Source organism: Saccopteryx bilineata, chromosome 5 (genome assembly GCF_036850765.1).
Source record: "Saccopteryx bilineata isolate mSacBil1 chromosome 5, mSacBil1_pri_phased_curated, whole genome shotgun sequence".
NCBI classification, from domain to species: domain Eukaryota; kingdom Metazoa; phylum Chordata; class Mammalia; order Chiroptera; family Emballonuridae; genus Saccopteryx; species Saccopteryx bilineata.
This window is the reverse complement of record NC_089494.1, coordinates 236,022,385-236,041,374: the sequence shown is the minus strand read 5'-3', so window position 1 is coordinate 236,041,374 and position 18,990 is coordinate 236,022,385. Positions and strand designations below refer to the sequence as shown.

The 18,990-nt window shown below is 40.9% G+C and overlaps 1 protein-coding gene across 9 annotated transcripts in view; it reads right to left on the bottom strand.

Moving 5' to 3' along the window:
• APBB2 (amyloid beta precursor protein binding family B member 2) overlaps nucleotides 1-18,990 on the bottom strand; it is a 392,503-nt gene that overhangs the window by 297,337 nt on the left and 76,176 nt on the right. For 7 of the 9 annotated variants that reach the window (XM_066233437.1, XM_066233440.1, XM_066233436.1 and 4 more), the window contains one exon: nucleotides 7,490-7,645. The exons of 1 other annotated variant lie outside the window; for it this stretch is intronic. The gene's annotated coding sequence lies outside the window, so the exon portion shown is untranslated. Of the gene's footprint in view, nucleotides 1-7,489; nucleotides 7,646-10,014; nucleotides 10,135-18,990 lie in introns of those variants that run through there. One more of the 9 variants, XM_066233438.1, reaches the window with a different exon arrangement.

The following is an 18,990-nucleotide window of genomic DNA, read 5'->3' as shown; positions in this document are numbered from 1 at the left end:
AAAAGAGGTAGTATTTTTTTTTATTTAATGTTTTATTTAAATGGATGAGCATAAAAATGTTTACCATTTTTAAGAAAAACGTATTTTTTTAATGTTTTAATTTTTCAATTACAGTTGACATATAATATTATATTAGTTTCAAGTGTAGAGCAGAGTGGTGAGACATTTATATATCTTACGAAGTGATCCCCTGACAGCATGCATAGTTATTGCAACACAACACTGACTATATTCCCGAAACTGCACTTCAAACCCCCGTGATCATTCTGTGACTGCCAATTTCAACTTCTTACTCCCTTCATCTTTTCACCAGTCCCCCAGCCACCCACCCATCTGGCAACCCTCAGTTTATTCTCAGTATCTACGAATTTGTTTCTGTTTCATTTGTTCACTTATTTTGATTTTTAGAATAAACATAAAAGTAAAATCAGAAAAGTATTTTTGATTTAAAGTAATGTAGACAGTAATCTATAAAATGCATCTAGATGGATCTGCACTCTCTTCTACCATTTCAAACTCCCATAGTTATCCACAAGGAATAACCAGACCCAGACAACTTTTAAGAAAGTGAATAACCAGACCCAGACAACTTTTAAGAAAGTGACTCAAGGCCCTGACTAGTTGGCTCAGTGGTAGAGTGTTGGCCTGGCCTGCAGGAGTCCCGGGTTCGATTCCTGGCCAGGGCACACAGGAGAAGCGCCCATCTGCTTCTCCACCCCTCCCCCTCTCCTTCCTCTCTGTCTCTCTCTTCCCCTCCCGCAGCCGAGGCTCCATTGGAGCAAAGTTGGCCCAGGCGCTGGGGATGGCTCTGTGGCCTCTGCCTCAGGCGCTAGAATGGCTCTGGTTGCAGCGGAGCAACGCCCCAGATGGGCAGAGCATCGCCCCCTGGTGGGCATGCCGGGTGGATCCTGGTCAGGCGCATGCGGGAGTCTGTTTGACTGCCTCCCCGTTTCCAACTTCAGAAAAAATACAAAAAAATACAAAAAAAAGAAAGTGACTCAAACAGGAAGGGAGAGGAAAAGTAGCAAAATTACAATAGTTTATTTTATAAAAAGAGCAAAATATATTGCAACTTAAGCTCATTTCCTGAAAATACCTTTTACATAGAAAAATTGCATTGCAAAAACTTAAGAAAAGTGTGCTGCTGGCATAAGGAACAGACTGAGAGTCCAGAAATAAACCCTCATATTTATGGTTAATTAATTATCTACAAAGGTACCAAAATAAGTCAAAAAGTAGACAGTGTTTTCAGCAAATTGTGTTAGGACAACTGGATATCCATATGCAAAAATAGAAGAAAACAGGACAAAATTAAAAGTATACCTGAACTTCACACCATAAACAAAATTTACTCCAAAATGAATCATAGAACTACATAAATGTAAGGGCTTAGAAATACATGTTCTGCAGGTTCAAACCCCAGTCAGGGCACATACGGGAACAGCTCTCTCTCTCTCCCTGCTTCTGTTTAAAAAAAAATTAAAAATAAAATAATAATAATAATAATAATAATAATAATATAGGTTCTATAAAGAAACACTGGAGAAAATCTTTTTGACCTTTGGTTAGTCAAAGAGAATTTAGAAACAAAAATCATCAGATCCGGAAGAAAAATTAATGTATTAAACTTTTATTTCAATTAAAAACTTTTGAGCCTCAAAAGACACATGGGAGCACAAGAACAAGTCAGAAACGAGGAGAAAGTATGTGCAAATCCATATATCCAATAATACAAAGAACCCAGAATAAAAATATGCAAAGGATTTTAAGAGGCATTTCCCTAAAGAAGATATAGGAGTAGCTAAAAAGCTCACTGATTGAATAACTAGCTTAGTTATGAGATAAATTTAATAATTACCTTATTTTGTCCTTATCAAAAGCTACACAATAGGATGACATGATTAGAAACTCTGAAGCACATTACTTTGTATTTCTCATATCACAGTAAAATTTTTACCACTGTATAAAATAATCACAATATTGCATAAGAAATAGAGCTATCTCTAGTCACAGATGATATAATCTAATATGTAAAAAATCCTAAAGAAGTAACATATACAATAAAAGACTGTTTACCACTACTGATAAAGAAGTTCAACACAGTGGAAGAAAACAGGCGCAATATACAAAAATCAACGGTATTTCTACATACTAGCAATGAATACTCTGAAAATAAAATTTTTTTAAATGATTTCATTTATAAAAGCATCAAAAAGAAAAAAAAACTACTCAGGAATAAATGCAGTAAGAAGTTAAGTTTTGTTCACTAACAAACAAAAAAGACTGTTGAACGAAATTAAAGGAGATCAAAATCAATGGAAATACACCCCATGTTCATGGAGCAGAACTCTTAATATTTGTAAGATGGAAATACTCCTCAAACTGATCTACAGGTACAATACAACCCTTATCAACATGCTGATTCAACATTCAAAAATCAATTAATATAATCCATCATATCAATAAGCTAAAAAAGAAAAACCAGCCCTGGCCAGCTGGCTCAGCGGCAGAGTGTCAGCCCAGCATGTGGAAGTCTCGGGTTTGGCTCCCGGTCAGGACACACAGGAGAAGAGCCCATCTGCTTTTCCACCCCTACCCCTTCGCTCGCGCTCTCTCTCTCACTCTCCCACAGCCATGGCTTGAATGGTTTGAGCAAGTTGGCAATGGGCCATAAGGATGGCTCCATGGCCTCGCATTAGGGGTTAAAACAGCTCACCTGCAGAGCAACGGAGCAATGGACCCAGATGGGCAGAGCAGTGGCCCTAGACAGGGGTTGCTAGGTGGATCCCAGTCGGGGCACATGCAGGAGTCTGTCTCTCTGCCTCCCCGCCTCTCACAAGAAAGAAAAGAGGAGAGGGGAGAGGGGAGGGGAGAGGGGGAGGGGAGAGGGGAGAGGGGAGAGGAGAAAGGAGAGAGGAAAGAGGAGAGAGGAGAGAGAGAAAGAGAGAAAGAAAGAAAGAGAAAGAAAGAAAGACAAACCATTTGATCATATCAATAGATGTAGAAAAAGCATCAGATAAAAATTCAACATCCACTCATGACAAAATCTCTCGGCAAACCAGGAATATAAGAGAACTCCTCACTTGATAAAATTTTAAAAAACCTACAAAAAACTTACAGCTGACATTATACTTCATGGTGAGAAATATATGCTCTCCTACTAAGATCAAGAACAAGGAACACATGTCACCATTCACGATTCCCATTGAACAGCACACTGGAAACCCTAGCTAGTGAGGTAAGACAAGAACATAAAAGGCATATGAATTGAGGAGGAAGAAATAAAACTGTCTTTGTTCACAGATAACATGACGATCTATAGTATACAGAAAATCCTAAAGAATCAACAACAACAAAAATTTCCTCAAACTAACAAGCAATCAGAGCAAGTTTGCAGGATACAAAGTTAATATACACTAAAGTCATCTGCTTTCTTGCATACCAAAATAATAAACAACTGCTATCTAAAATTAAAAACAATAATATCTATATTAGCACCAAAATAAATGAAATACTTAGATATAAATCTAATAAAATATGTACAAGATCCACATGAGGAAAATTATAAAATTCTGATGAAATAATCAAAAAATGATCTAGAGAAATAATTATTCTATGTACGTACATAGGAGGCTCTATATTGTCAGGATGGTAGTTCTTCTCAATTTTACCTATAGACTCAACACAATCTCAATCAAAATTCCAGTAAGTTATTTTGTGGATATTGATAAACTAATTCAAAAGGTTACATGGAGGAGGCAAAAAGCCCAGAACAGCCAGTACAATGTTGAAGGAAAAAACAAGGTCAAAGAACTAACACCACCTGACTTGAAGATGTACTATAAGCTACAATAATCAAGACTGTGGGAATGGTGAAAAAACAGACAAATAGACTAATGGAAAAGAACGGAGAGCCTAGAATTAGACCAACACAAATACAGTCAATTGATCTTTGACAAAGGAGCAAAGGCTGTTCAATGAAGAAAGGATAGTAATTTCAATAAATGGCACTGAAATAACTGAACATTCACATACAAAAAAAAAATATATAGACAAAGACCTTAATCCTATGATCTAACTCAAAATAGATCATAAACCTAAAAGTAAAATGTAAAACTATAAAACCCCAAAAAGATAACATAGGATAAAACCTAGATGACCTTGGGTTGGCAAAGACTATTTAAGTACAAAACCAAGGGTCAAAGCTCTGTCCGGTTGGCTCAACAGTAGAGTGTGGGCCCAGCATGTGGAAGTCCTGGGTTTGATTCCCGGTCAGGACACACAGGAGAAGCGCTCATTTGCTTCTCCACCCCTCCCCCTCTCCTTCCTCTCTCTCTCTCTCTTCCCCTCCCACAGCTGCCAAGGCTCCATTGGAGCAAAGTTGGCCCAGGCACTGAGGATGTGCTCCATGGCCTCTGCCTCAGGCGCTAGAATGTCTCCGGCCTCAACAGAGCAACACCCCAGATGGGCAGAGCATCCCTCACTGGTGGGCATGCCGGGTGGATCTGATCAGGCACATGCGGGAGTCCATCTGACTGCCTCCCTGCTTCTAACTTCGGAAAAATAAAACAAGGATCCATGAAAGAAATCATTGACAAGCTGGACTTCATTAAAATTAATTTTCTTTTATGAGAAAGTGTCAAAGAGAATGAAAAGACAAGCCACAGAATTGGGAGAAAATATCTGCAAAAGACTTATTTGATAAATAACTAGTACCCAAAATACAAAGAACTCTTAAAACTCAACAATAAGAAAATGAACAATCCAATTTTAAAAATGGGCAAAAGATCTGCACAGACACCTCACCAGAGGATATACCAACGGCAAACAGCAGATGAAAAGATGCTTCACATGATACATCATTAGGGAACAGCAAAGAAAAAGAACGATGAGGCCCGTCCGGTGGTGGTGCAGCGGATAAAGTGTCAACCCAGAACACGGAGATCACTGGTTCGAAACCCCAAGGTCACTGACTCTGAGCGCAGGCTCATCAGCAACAGGTCGCTGGCTCAAACAGGGCAACTGTCCACACAGTCCCAAAGCTCACCAGCTGGAGCCCAAAAGGTGCTGGCATGAAAAATCCCAAGGTTGCTGGCTTAAGCAAGGGGACACTGGCTTGGCCCCAGTAAAGGCAAATATGAGAAGCAATCAATGTACAATTAAAGTGAAAGCAACTACAAGTTGATGCTTCTCACCCTCCCTTCCTGTCTCCTTCTATCATTTTCAAAAAAAAAAAAAAAGAACACTATACACGTATTAGAATAGGTAAAATACAAAACGTTGACAACACCAAGTGCTGGAGAGGATGTGCAGAAAAGGAACTCTTACTCATTGCTGGTGGGAATGTAAAATGGTACAGACACTTTGGAATACAGTTTGGCCATTTATTATAAAACTAAACATACTCCTCCTACAATACAATCCAGCAATCACGCTCCTCCGTGTTTACCCAAAGGAGCTGAAAACTTACGTCCACACAAAAGTCCGTACATGAACATTTACAGAGGCTTCATTCATAACTTCCAAAACCTGGAAGCCATCAAGACACCCTTCAGTAGGTAAAGGGATAAATGAACTGTACTACATTGAGACAATCGAATATTACCATGACAAAAAGACATGGAGGAACCTTCAATGCATATTGCAAAGTGAAAGGAGGCAATCTGAAAAGACAGCACACTGTACGATTTCAACTACGTGACGTTCTGGAAAACTAGGGAGAGTGTCAAAAGATCAGTAGCTGCCAGGAATTCAGGGTGAGGGAGGGATGAACAAATAGTTAGAACACAGGGGGATTTTCAGGGCAGTGCAAGTATTGTGTGTGATGCTGTTATGGTAGATATATATCACTAAATACCTGTCAAAGCGTGGACCTCATGAAGATTATGGACGTTAGTTAATCATAATGTATCTATATCAGCTCATCAATTTTTAATAAATGTACCACACTAATGTAAGGTGTTAATAACAGGGAAAACTTGGAAGGGGGGTAATTTAGGAATTCTGTACTTTCTGCTCAATTATTCTGTAAACAAAAACTGCCCCCTCCCAAAATAAAGTCTATGAATTTGTGTTAAAAGGCACATCATCATGTCAATTATTTTAAAAAAATTTTTTAAGTCTAACAGTAAGAGAAAATATATCATTAAAATTCAGAATAAACTTGGAATTCTGCTTAGAACACAAAGCTAACTCAGGTTTTGGGGAGAAGAGTAGCTGCTATCCTGTGGTGTTAAAATAAACTCTGGGGTTCGATTCCCGGCCAGGGCACACAGGAGAAGCGCCCATTTGCTTCTCCACCCCTCCGCCGTGCTTTCCTCTCTGTCTCTCTCGTCCCCTCCCGCAGCCAAGGCTCCATTGGAGCAAAGATGGCCCGGGCGCTGGGGATGGCTCTGTGGCCTCTACCTCAGGCGCTAGAGTGGCTCTGGTCGCAACATGGCGACGCCCAGGATGGGCAGAGCATCGCCCCCTGGTGGGCAGAGCATCGCCCCTGGTGGGCGTGCCGGGTGGATCCCGGTCGGGCGCATGCGGGAGTCTGTCTGACTGTCTCTCCCTGTTTCCAGCTTCAGAAAAATGAAAAAAAATAAAAATAAAAAAAATAAAAAATAAACTCTGGACAGCTCTCTGATAACTTCTCATTTGGCTGTCCCCTGAAACAATTGTGTTTACAGTAAATACCAAGATTCCACTACTAGCAAGCTGTAAAATTATCTTCCTTATCTGCAATTTATTTTAATGATCGGCTCTGGAAAGCCTCCCATTTTCTCGGATTCAAAAAACAAGTAATTGAATTAAATATAGTTTTTAAAATGTTCCTGAAGACTAAATCCTATATCTTCTTTGTTAAATTATAGCTCTCTCTGCTAGTCTCTCCAGCACCCAGCAGAATTCATAATTCCATCTCTTCTACTCCCATAAAACTTGGTTCTTACACCTTGAGTGACACATTTTTCACTGTCAGCTAGCCAATACTGATCTAGCCTATCTTCTCACCAGGAGCCCCTGAGCACAGGGACTGCCAAAGTCATTTCATGCTGAGACTTCATTCTAAAAGGCATGACCAATCAAAACGTTTGTAGATGTAAGTGATGGACACTTAACTCAAACTCACTAGCTATCCTGCCAGGAAAAGGAAAATGCAGTCGCTGGCTTTAGGTGCTGCAGAATCTAAGAGAGAGAGAGAGAGAGAGAGAGAGAGAGAGAGAAGAGGGGTGGGAAAGCGGGGGAGGGGAGGGAGGAAAGAGGTAAGGAGAGAAGGGGTGGAGTAGGAAGGGATTGGAGGAGTGTGGAGGGGAGGAAGAGGAAGATAACAGTATGGAAGTTTATTAGGGTACAGCAACCACCATTTATCTGGTGTTAGGCATCTCTTAAATACTGCAGCTGGCATGGTTATTTGAGGTTGTCTCAAAAACACTTTATGGAGTGAACAAATCAACTTTCCCTACCTGACGCAAACCACTTTGTCCAGCCTCTCCTGTCTCATACGAACCTGATTTTGCTTAAGTTATGGTCTGTCTCGGGCTTTCACAGCAGCTTTCTTTTATGGATTTTCCATCTAGCAAACGTTTCTGTTCCACAGCTGGACAGATCCGACCACAGCATGCTTGGCTGCGGACCACGGTAGCTCACCCAGCACAGCTCCGACCTGGAGGGGCAAAGGCCAAAAGCCATTAGAAGGAAGCAGATTCACAAACACTCTCTCTCTCTCTCTCTCTCACACACACATATATGATGTCAGGAGAACCCCAAATATCTCCTAAATGTTTAAAATCATTCATGAGCAGAGACTACAACTTATAAGGTATCCTAAATACAACTATTTATTGTTAGGGGAGGATTAAAGTATTTAATCATTCTTGAAAAGGTTTGGCCTAACGATTGTGCTCTGTTTGTGAAAAATTTAAAAGCCAGATGTTTTAATTAACCACAGAAAACACAAGCTACAACTAAAATTTCATGAACACACTGATCTGCCCCATGGAAAACCACAGGAATGCTCTGGCAAGGCTCAGCCGGAATTCTTGGGACACAGAGGGTTGGAATCATTCCCCTTAGGAACTTGAACAGAAAATTAACTTGCTCAAGATGTTTTGTGTGTTTTTTTTTTTACGTAAAATGAAACCCAGATTTAATCTCAGTCAAATATAAAAAAACATTTCAGGACTTCAAAGGACATCATCAAAAGACACATAAGGGAAAGGTCATAAAAAAAATTCCAGTGTAGCTCAGGATTGAGAATGTATTTTCAATGCAAAAATCAACAGTGAAACAGAAAATTTTACAGGCTAAATAATCCAAAGGGTTAACTAATCTTTCATGTCCTAGTAGTAGAAAGTGATATCTGAAACCAATATGCAACATGTGAGTCACAAATATTAGCAAATGTATATATTAGAGCAAAAAGAATCTTTTAACTATCCTACTTCATGCCCAACCCGTGGCCTGGCCCACACCAGCCACCGTGCTTCAGTGTGAAGAATATGGCATCCAGAAAAACTGCGTTAAAATGACACGTGCTCCAGAATAAGTGCTGGCAAGGATGTGGAGAAAAGGGAACCCTCCTGCACTGCTGGTGGGAATGCAGACTGGTGCAGCCACTGTGGAAAACAGTACGGAGATTTCTCAAAAAACTGAAAATCGAACTGCCTTTTGACCCAGCTATCCCACTTTTAGGAATATACCCCAAGAACACCATAGAACGGCTCCAAAAGGAGAAATGCACCCCCATGTTTGTGGCAGCATTGTTCACAATAGTGAAGATCTGGAAACAGCCCAAGTGTCCGTCAGAGGACGAGTGGATTAAAAAGCTTTGGTACATATATACTATGGAATACTACTCAGCCATAAGAAATGATGACATCGGATCATTTACAGTAACATGGATGGACCTTGATAACATTATATGGAGTGAAATAAGTAAATCAGAAAAAAACTAAGAACTATATGAATCCATACATAGAAGGGACATAAAAATGAGACTCAGAGACATGAACAAGAATGTGATGGCAACAGGGGTGGGGGGTGGGGGGAGGGGGGAGGGGGCGAAAAAGAAGAGAGGAGTTGGGGGAGGGGAGGGGCACAAGAAAACCAGATAGAAGGTGACAGAAGACAATTTAACTTTGGGGGAGGGGTACACAGCACAATCAAATGTCAAAATAATCTACAGATGTTTTCTTTCAACATATGTACCCTGATTTATCAATGTCACTGCATTAAATTTAATAAATTTAAAAAAAATAATGTGCTCACTGATGGTGCAGAAATCTAAAATGAGGGGATCTCATCAAAGCAATTAGTGAGCAATTAAGAACTAATAGAGTAGGAAGTCTTCATTTGTTAATTATAGTAATACTTATGACAACATCTATGCATGCTAAATACTGAAAGCCTATTCAAGAAGGAACAGGACAAATGTTATTTTCAGATACTGGGCCCGTAATTCTATTTCTGTAACTCAAAACAGACCCTGTCACAAGTGTGCCAAACATAGAATTACATTAATCTCTACCTTCATTTGGCATCTTAGCCCCAAAAATAAATTCAAAAATACACAGCAAGAAAAAAGCAAGACATCAAGTTATATGTGTAAGGTTTGATCCCAATTTTGTTTTACAAACTGAGTGTGTACAATCTAAAGGCACCACAGTGCAAACAATAGCTCTTTCTGGGCCATGGGCTTAGAAGACATTTATATCTCCTTCTTGGTGTTTTCTAAATTTTCTATAATTACCATAATATGTCTTGCTTATAGAATTAGAAGAGTTTTAAATAAGGTTTTTATTAAATACTATGGGAATACAAATCAGAATTGGAGTGTGACACTATAATAGACTGATATGTAAGTTTCCTCTTATCTGAATTAATAAGAGCTAACAAATTAAGAAGTCTTCATTATTAAACTCAGTAACTATTACTTTAGAAGTTGAAAACCCAAGTGTCCAATAAGACTTCCAGGGCTAACAACAGTACTTTCCCAGAAATAAAATATTGTTATTTGTTATTTTGCAAACTCACCACAAAGAGACAAGAAGACCATGGTTATTTCCCTCTGTAATGCATCAAAAAGAGCACTTCCTGGTGTTACTGACAATTTCACGGAGGCACGGCCCTCAGTGAGTACTGCCACACTCCTTTGCTGGTACTTGTAGCATCTCAGAAAACACAAAACACAACGGTGAAATCTTAACACCAGTGGACCTGGCAATCCAGCACTCAAAGAAGCCCAACTCCCTCGGGTTACAAACAAGGGCACTGATGCCCAGAAAGGTCAAATGTCTTTCCTGTGGCCACACAGCCAGCAGAGCAGAGAGTCCAGATCACCCGCCCTGCTTTGAACAAGTACTCTTTCCCCCACTGCGTCTCAGCACTTACTCACTGGAACACGAGTTTGTATGAACTACTCGCACATGTTAAGTTCATATCAGCAAAACCAGAAGAACAACACAGAAATTTGTTCCTCCAAAAATGAAATGCATGCAAGAAAAAAGGCCAAGCCAAGACTCAACCGCAAGCTAAAAGAGACTGCCCAGAACACGTTGGGAGGCAGAAACAATGGGCGCTATGTGCTCAGGCAGCAGGTGTCCTGAACAGAAACTGCCTATCACACGGAAAGCTCCCGATCCCAGGACTCTCTCTGTTGCAAAGAGCACATTCCCACTGCTCAAAGCAGGACAAAAGATTGTCAATAAGATAAAAGCACAATTGCACCGAGCCACGTGATCGAGACCGGTAAGATGCATGCCACCCCAGTGCTGGAAACACATAATGCACGGCATCCAGTCCTGACCTAATGGACCCACGTCTTAGGAGAGAGACGGTAATGATTCCAAAAGTTAAGAAAACAAGTCACTAAGAACTAAAAAAAAAAAAAATCTCAATGCTTCATATCTTCTGTCTGATGCAATTTAAGAGAGTAAGTAGGATTTTTTATTTTCTAAATTATTAACTTGATATATCTCCCACTTCCCCTTCTATCTTAGCAGCTATCTACAGTGTCCAGGCCACACCAATCAGAAATCGAAGGGGGTCACACGTCACAGCCTGAAAAGAAGAGGACAGATGGCAATGACAAACAGCACCGCTCCCTGAAAGGCCTTCATTGAGCTCTCTGCTCGAAGCCAGGGCCTACTGTGTGGCAGGGCAACAAAGGCGTGGACTGTGAAGTTGCTAATAAAAAAGCGGCACCCAGGGGTGATACATTCTTGCTCTGCTTTGTAAGAGCCCGAGCAGACACCCTGGCTCTGCCCCGCCTCCGCTGAGAAGTCAGGCACCCTACTGGGAAAGCAAACGCGCTTCTCCACCCGAAACTGCTCCTTGCATCCCCACCATACAGGGTGGGGCAAAAGTAGGGTTATAGATGTTCCTACGGAAAAATAATACAGTAGTTAATAAATAACACATGAGTAAACTCTGTGTGGTGTGTACTCACAACTGTAACCCTACTTTTGCCCCACACAGTGTGTTTGCGTGGCTGGATCCTGGAGGAAAGACCATATTGTTACTTTATTCCCATCTCTGCCTCAGTTCTAATGCTAAATAAAGGTTGATATCTACAATGGGCAGGAGGAATCAGATGTTTGTTGCTATTTCACAATGAAATGAAAGCTTCGCGGTATTGTTCCACCAAACTCTTCAAAGTCATTGGTAAAGTAACAGCAGTAACTTTAAATCTAGCCGTCTGGTACAATGAAGTCTTACCTACTAATCAAATTGGGTACAATCTTACCAAAGTCACCAAAGTCTCTTTCACAACAGAGGCTGCACAGAAATTAGAATTAGATCAGATTCACAGATTTTGAAAGTCTTTCTGACTTAGAACCTCGACTGCGTGTTGTTTGGTTTAAATGTGCATCCAGTAGCTGCCACTGTGTGAAAATCATCAAGGTTGGGCAGCATCTTATTTATTCTATTCTGACATCACAGGGAAGGTTTCTCCTTCGTGAGCCCAATTCCAGAAGTATCAGCCAGCCCAATCCAACTCTTTTTTTTTTTTTTTAATTTTTATCTCAAAATGACCAACAATATATTAGAGAACATTCCTCTCACAGCTTTGGAAATTTGATTTTAAAAACTTAGATTTGAGGAGCCACTGAGTCATTTTACCCGCAGGTGTTGTAAAGTACCAAAGGCTACAGAATTAATATTAATATTTTAGGAGGCTTGGAGAACATTTTATTAATTTGGGTTAAGGTGTGCAGAGAAATTGTGAGAATAGTCTCTGTACTGTGTGATTGGCATAGTCAGGATGGCCCTTGGCATTGTATTGTAAATGCAAGGGGAGGAAAACATGGATTCCCAGACATTCCACCACACCTGTGGGGAAAGGGGTGAATGGCTAGCCAGGTGCAGGAAGAGAAAAGCCAAAATAAATCTTTTCTTATAGCAATGAGCCATTCGCGGGCATTTGTCCCCACAGAAACTACCTCTCCTATGTAAATGCGTGTGTGACTCTGGACAGAGAGATAGCAGATAAATACTAGATAATATAGGAAAGCCTTTAATATGTAAAGAGACATCTTTCTACCATTGTGTTGACTTGTAAATTTTGTTTTCTCCAAAATGATGTATGGTTTGCAAATTGAACGTGGTCCTATCATGTTAAAGGACATATGACTATAACCAATAGCGGTAAGGGGCTCCTAATTGCAATTTTTGCTTCTGTACTTCCCACTTACAAAACTATAAAAACTAAGTAGAACAATGGGCCGGCACGCTCTCTGTCAGATTTCTGTCGGAGTTCCCACCGCTTGGCCAAGCTAGACAATAAAGCTTTGATGTGTAAACGATGGACCTTGTTCCTGTCTTCCATATTTCAGGTCCCTCCGAATTTGGATTAACAGATTCACAGTATTAACAAATTTACATCTTAAAATGTTTGGGAGAAGAGAGTATAAATTTTATGAAATAATGAGGGCTAGTTTTCTTCCCCCCAAAATGCATCTATCAATACAGGTAATAGGCAACCAAAACGAATCTACTAATGAATTACTCAAAGTGGCACCCAACAAAGGTTGTGGCTAATGATAACATTACAGCAATTCAGAAAAGGTTTCACAGAGTAACCTCCTGTCATCCTCTCAAAAGAATTTCAACTGAATGGCAGAGTGGAAATTTATGCTCATTAGTGTTTTAAAGACATTTCTGGAATGAACAAAGGATGAAGAAATTAGCACATACAGAAGTTATGGTCCCAGTTCTGCTACTTAGGACCCAAGGATTTCTGAGACACCTAACTTACAGTATTTTCATTTGTAAAACTGGGATGATACTATCATCCAGCTTCACGGGATTGCCGACTGGTGAAAGCAATTATAAAAGCAATATGGAAATGTTCAAGGTACTATGTATTCAGTCAACAAATATTTACTATGAAATTACAATGCTGCCAGGTAAGGCGCTGTGGATACAATCACAGAACTTAGGTTAGGGGAAGCAGTGTGATCTGTAAAGGCACAGGGAGCTATGGGAACATGCAGGCTGCCTGTAATGTGAATACCGGACACATACTGGTAGTGAAAAGTGGTGGATGTGGTTTTTACTTTGGGTTGTCTAATTATCAGCTCATTCATTTAGCACATTTTTTTTTCCTTTTTCTGAACACTCACCATGTGTCAAGCACTGTTCTAGGTGCTAGGGCTTAGCACTGAACAAAATTTCTGCCCTACTGGAGCTGACATTTCAGTCATTCCTCATCCATATAAAATGTAAAATAAATGAACTAAATAGACTTAAGCAGCAAAGCTGCTTTTGCTGCAATACAATGATTTTTTTTTTAACCCAAGTACCCACACACAAAAGTTAAAATTGACCTAAATACAATAAACATTTTATTTGTTATTTTAATGTCCAGGCCACGTTTTACAGTATACCAAATAACTGCCGTCACATAAAAGGCACACTCTGCACGACCTGTGGTGGTTCAGGGGGAAAGACCAGGCAAGCCCCGGGGTTCCAAGTTGCCAGTTGAAGGCCCCGGCTCGCCTGGTCAAGGCACATGTGAGAACCAACAACTACCAGCTGATGCTTCCCGCTCCTCCCCCTGCCTTTCTTGCTCTCTCTCTCTCTCTCTAAACTCCATAAATAAAATCTTTTTTAAAATAATAAAAATAAGGTGCATTTAGGTTTGAGGAATTAATGATTTGTGTATGTGTTGGCATGGAGTAGAATACACCCCCACAACACCTCCCCCCCACTCTGCCCAAAAAAGAACACATCCTGGAATCTACCCAGCAATAACCACAGTTTCAACAAGGGGAATATAAGTATTTTAGAAGCATTTCCTGCAGTCGCTTTTTTTAATGATAAAAAAAGTTGGAATTATTTATTTTAGAAACTAAACTGAAATTCAATTTTGACATGCCAAATGTCTGTCTTTACATGTTTATTTTTAAATATTTTTGTTTAAAAAAAAAATTAAAAATGGCCTGAGAACTAGGCTGTCCAGGACATAGTCAACCCGACTATCTAAAAATTCAGTACAGGATGGAGGAGAAGGGCTAGAAGAGAGAAAGAGAAAGGAAGGGATAGGAGTGAAGTCCCCCCGCACACTGATCAGGATTAATAACCTAGAAGTTTATATACTCAACAAATATTAAGAGGCAGTGTTCAAAATGCTGTAAAGGAGAAAGTAAGTATATAGATAAAACTGATCAAAATGCTACTCAATTCAAGAGCAAAGATTCCCAAACCTGGGGTCCCAAAAAATACAAAGTCCAAAGCCCAAGTGCTCTGAATATAGGGTACATCCAGCAAGCTTTGTCTTTTAATTGTTCCCAAATAATGCTGATACATAAAACATGGCTGGGAATCAGTTTCACTCTCCTTCCTTACAGAAAAAAAAGTATTAGAATATTCATATTATAATAATGGGTGACCATTTTCCTAAGTACTTTCCATTCATCGTCATGTCCATCCCAAAGAAGGAACTATTATCACGCCTATTTTTTAAATGGGGAAACCTGAGTCATGAAGAAGTCAAATAACTTGACTGATCTTAACAGTTTTTAAATCAAGGACAAGGGATTTTTACTCAAGTCGTACCTGTCTCATATTTTCTTAGCCCTCTGATCCGGTAACCTTCAGCAAGCTAAGTCCTTTTTTCACTATCTATGCTAAGGAAGTCATATGATTACTCATCTTAGTACAACATAGGCATTAGTGGTATTTTTGTTTTTGTTTTTGTTTTTGTATTTTTCTGAAGCTGGAAACGGGGAGAGACAGTCAGACTCCCACATGCGCCGGAACGGGATCCACCCGGCACGCCCACCAGGGGCGATGCTCTGCCCACCAGGGGGCGATGCTCTGCCCCTCCGGGGGGTCGCTCTGCCACGACCAGAGCCACTCTAGCGCCTGGGGCAGAGGCCAAGGAGCCATCCCCAGCGCCCAGGCCATCTTTGCTCCAATGGAGCCTCGGCTGCGGGAGGAGAAGAGAGAGACAGAGAGGAAGGAGAGGGGGAGGGGTGGAGAAGCAGATGGGCGCTTCTCCTGTGTGCCCTGGCCGGGAATCGAACCCGGGTCCCCTGCACGCCAGGCCGACGCTCTACCGCTGAGCCAACCGGCCAGGGCCAGGCATTAGTTTTTAAAACAGAACTTAAATCCCAAAATTCAGTCATAAATTCTGTAACTTAAGAGGATGTTGTAAAAATCATGTACAAAGTGTGGTTTATTTTAGAGCATCAGGGAAGTGTTTGGTCGGGTCTGCCATTCCAACCTAAGATGGTACAAGGTATGCTTCTGATCTTACGGAATGTGTCAGGCAAATGAGTTGTAAAATCTGTATTTTCTGGTTTTGTTCACTCTTTCTGTTAAAGATGGGCGCTGCTCTAAAGTGGTGATGCTCTCACGTGATACATACAACTAAATGCCCTTCTTGCTTGGAAAGGGGCTTGGTTGTGCTAATGTGTGTTGGGGGAGGGCTTCCGCGCCAAAAGTTTTTAAAAGGAGGAGCTAGGAGGCCATTTGAGGGAGAGTGATCACGTTCTTGTAGAGAGGAAGAGCCCACGGTGTAGCAGGGCAGGGAAGTCAAAAGGGCTAAATGGTGAAGGAAAAGCCAGTTTGCGCAGGAGAAAGAGATGGGGAACAGAGGTAAATAAGACTGGTGAGGTGGAACCTTTGATTCTAGGAAACTCGGATGAGTCAGTGGCTTTGGGAGCACTGAATGAAAAGGAAAGTGTTTCCCGCTGTGGGTATTTTCTTGCCCGCCTGGTGCGAGCTAGGATTAAAGGAAAATGGACCACCAGTTTTCGACTCAATTGTTTCTTTACGATCGATCCAGATCAAACCTGAGCCTGCACTGGCCAGGTGGCTTTGACGGCAGCCGCGGCTACTGGCCATACAGAATACAAGCTCCTTCACTCACATTACCTCTTTATCTAGAAAGAAGTTGGACACTGTCAAGTCTGACCCATTAAGAACTATTGCCAGCCCTGGCTGGTTAGTTCAGAGATAGAGCAACAGCCTGGCATATGGATGTCTTGGGTTCAATTTTCAGGGCACACAGGAGAAGTGACTATTTGGTTCTTCAACCCTCACCCTCCCTCCCACTCTTTTCTGCTCCCACAGTCATGGTCCCAGGAGCTAAGGATGGCTCTAGTAGCTGTCAGCCTCAGGCACTAAAAATAGCCTGGTTGCTGAACAATGGAGCAATAGCCCCAGATGGACAGAACATAACCCCATGGGGGCTTGCCAGCTGTATCCTGGTTGGTCAGGAGTTTCTGCATCCCCTCCTCTCACTCAATTAAAAAAATTAAAAAAAAAAAAAAACTATTGCCAAGGGCTTCATACCTTTTTACAATTTCATGCTTTTGTTCACTTTACTCTTTCTGCCTCCACTACTCTAAGTGCCAATTATTCATCCTTCAAAGCCCAGCCCAAGTACCACCTCCTTCATGATAACTTTGTGATTTTCCATGTTTCCCCTACCACATATCACAAGCTGATGCTTATTCAGGAATACACATACTTTACCTTGACATAGTCTTCGCAGCAACTCAACTACGTACTTATTTATCCTTTAGTCTCAGGTTCTTTCTGGTACTTCTTCTCTCTGAAAGCTCTTTCTCAGCCTCCTTCTTAAGAACCATTTCTACATAATCTTTATTATATGCGGCTTAAGTGTCTGCTTGTCGCCGATAGCTTATTGGTTGCTTGCGTAACTATACTAGCCAATGGGGTGAAGTTGCCACGGCATTCAAATAGTCCCGCCTTCTGGCATGCACCTCACAAATTGAGGTTAAAGATTGGAGCAATTATTATGCTGTTAAGAAATCTTAACACCAGAAGGGGTCTTTGCAATGGTACAAGACTAGAGGTTCTCCAATTGAAAAATAATGTCATAATAGCTAAGTCTTTGGCTCCTCTAAAGGTGAAATACATGTCATTCCAAGAATTGATTTGGCTCCATCTCAAACAGGGTTGCCGTTTCAATTGAGACGTAGACAATTTCCTGTAAAATTTGCCTTTGCTATGACCATCAATAAGTCTCAGGGCCAAACGCTTAAGTGTGTTGGCATTTTTTTACCTGAGCCTGCATTTGGACACGGTCAACTTTATGTTGCCTGTTCAAGAGTTAATGAAAGAACGGACGTAAAATTAAAGAACGGACGTAAAATTAAAAATAATTGATGGTCCTCTGCAAGGCGAGCTTAAAAATGATGGAAAGATCTACACAAGAAATGTTGTGTACAAAGAGATCTTTGACATGTGAATTAACATTTTATTATTTAAATCACCTTTATTTATTGAGCTAGCAGTGGCTCTTAAGAAATGTACCGCCAGTGATTTCCTTCATTGCACTCTACTTTAAGCAATTAAGCAAGTAGAAGGGGGAAACCCCGTGGGGCACTAAGCAAAGGGGCGTCCTCACCGCCTGCCCTGGGTAATTCAGTTTGAATTAGCAGACACCTTTGCACAAATCATTTTAATTACAATTTATAATATCTAGAACAGCGGTCATTTCATATGACCGCTGGGCTTTCTAGTTATAATATAAATCACTGGTAGTCAACCTGGTCCCTTCCGCCCACTAGTGGGCATTCCAGCTCTCATGGTGGGCGGTAGCAGATCAACCAAAGTATAAATAAAAAGATAGATTTAACTATAGTAAGTTGTTTTATAAAGATTTATTCTGCCAAATAGTGAAAATCCAACATAAAGTACTTGGTAAGTAATTATTATTATATGCTTTAACTTGCTGTAACTCTGCTTTATAAATTTTATAAAGTAAAGTTACTTCCCTACTTTATAAATCACCATTACTGTGGAACCGGTGGGCGGTTAGAAAATTTTACTACTGACAGAGATACAAAAGTGGGCGGTGGGTATAAAAAGGTTGACTACCTCTGATATAAATGATACTCACAAAGGCTTTACTTGGACCCTCCTCACACATCATACAGACCTTTCAGGTAACTTCAAACACCTTGCCAGGCCCAACTACCAGGATGTTTTGATGACTACCATATACCCACTCAATAAATTACCAATTCATACACTTATTGATACATACTCTATGCCTAGTACACACCATTCTTTGTTTCCAGGCCTGACTTCTCTCTTGACTATTCTATATCCAACCTACTTGCATCACAACTCCTGGAGATACAAACCCTTTATTCACCAACCCCACACTGTATCCATTAAAAGAGGCACAAGTGTTCACATTATCACACAAGTAATATTGAGATATGTCTTTCTTTTTTTTTTCTGAAGTGAGAAGCAGGGAGGCAGAGAGACAGACTCCCACATGTGTCTGACCGGGATGCACCCAGTATGCCCACTAAGGGGGCGATATGCTACCCATTGCATTGCTCCTTTGTGGCCAGAGCCGTTCTAGTGCCTGAGGCAGAAGCCATGAAGCCATCCTCAGTGCCTGGGCCAACTTTGGTCCATTGGAGCCTTGGCTGTGGGAGAGAAAGAGAGAGATAGAGAGAAAGGAGAGGAGGGGGGTAGAGAAGCAAATGGGCGCTTCTCCTGTGTGCCCTGGCTGGAAAT